Below are 1907 nucleotides of genomic sequence, written 5' to 3'. Positions count from 1 at the left end.
TTTGAGAATGATGTACAAATGCGCTTTACACAATTGATGTGTGTATGGATTGTGATAACAGTTGTATGAGCCCCTAATAAAATGTTTAAAAAACAAAAAAAAAGGCATCTAAAGAGGACATGTTCAGTTGTATTGCACTTTCCCCAAAAGAGGGGATAACTTGACAGCGTTAGAAACTTGTTTCTTCCCTTTTTATTCCCTTGCCACCTTGGTTGGCTCTCCTGGAGCAAACCCTTTCCTCACAGCTCAGGGGCCGAGTGAAGACTCTCATGTGGAGTCTTTCTAAAGTCTTGTCCTAGCCGTGTATTTCATTTCATCGTCAGGGCCTCTAACATGATAAATGCATTTTTGGAAAGAAACCATAGTGCAAGGCATTTCGTTCACAAATGACAGTGTGCTCATGCATGTCTTTCTTTCTGCCTTCCCCAAACGAGCAGACGTTACATTAAGGGAACAGAAAAACACGGATTCGTAAGGATGAAGGAAACCAGAGGGTGGAGACCTGGGAAAATACCTGCCAGACCTTGCTGAAGCCAAGAGGCAGATTTCCATGGACGGGACAGAGCAGAAGCAGTGTCCACCTGGCCTGCAGAGGAGCGTACCCCAAGAAGGAGTCAGTGTTCTCCTCCCAGCCCCAGCAAGGAGAACCTAGTCCACGGAAGGCAGAGGTGAGGCGTGGCTGAAGACCTAGCCTTGGCTCAATGGATAGCAACACCAGGGATCACCACGTCTTCTTCCCAGCTCATCTTTCTGGTGGGATACTGGAATTCTTTTCTCTGGAGAGGCTCAGGCACCTGAATTGAAAGGGAAATGAGGACACGAACAAATAAAGACCCATGCTCTAAATATTGGGCATCAAGGGGGCCACCCAATCTCTTAGGGGACCATGAAGTGGAGATAAAGAGAGGGAGGCATCTGCAGGGAACAGCAGAACACTTGTGAAACAAACCCCTCTAATAACCACAGAGTTGTGTCCACATCATAAGAGCAGATTGCTTTGAAAAAGAACAAGAGAAACGAATGTTCTTGGAAGTTTAAGAGTTGGAATTTATGATTAACGGATAAACTCCTTTAAATGTGAGGAGGATGAAAGAGAGAAATAAGAACTAGAAAAGAAAATGATAGTGTCTCATTATTTTCCTTGGTGGCATTCTGCTTGTGTGTTAGAGACTGAGAGTGGTAAAAACATCCCATGTCGTATATGCCCTAACATGCTCTACGTTGCCCCCAAATGAATCCACTGAGAAGGGACCATCATTGGAAGTGGAAGAGAAACCTCAGAGACCTCTTGATTTCACAACATTCTAAACCAAACACATTGCCAGAGAGCCAACATCAATTCATGGCCCTTCCTGTGCATGGATCGTAGCAGCACTGTGCTCTCCAGGGTTTTCAATGTCTAGTGATTGATGGCAGCGCTGTTTTTGTTTGTTTGTCTGTTTGTTTGTTCTGTTCTTTTGGTGTTTCAGAAGGAAAATGCTAAGTTTGTCTTCGGAGGCCCTTTTGGGTGGATTCAAATTTTTAGCCTTCTGAGGAGCAGTTCAATGCTTTGATTACTTGCATCATCCAAGACTCCTTATACAGAACTCTGCCATATTGGATAAATCACTTTAATGTGCTGTTCTTCTGACCTTACTCTGGGAAAGTATAACTAGTAATATTGCCTACCTCATAGAGTCCTGAGATGGCAAAATGGGTTCAGACGTATCAAGTACTAAGATTGATTTATGTGTCGTACATTAGCATTCATGGGACCATCAAGGAATGTATTGCACTGGGTAAATCTGCTACAAAAGCCTTCTGTAAAGAGTTGAATAGTGAGAATGTCATTTTGGGAACTAAGGTGCACCTGACCCAAGCCATGGGGTTTTCAGGCTCTTCATATGCTTGTAAAAGTTGGGTAAAGA

Source organism: Echinops telfairi, unplaced genomic scaffold (assembly GCF_000313985.2).
Source record: "Echinops telfairi isolate 266 unplaced genomic scaffold, ASM31398v2 ScPeMD7_3533;HRSCAF=4204_0, whole genome shotgun sequence".
NCBI lineage: Eukaryota > Metazoa > Chordata > Mammalia > Afrosoricida > Tenrecidae > Echinops > Echinops telfairi.
Note: the sequence above shows the minus strand (reverse complement) of the source record.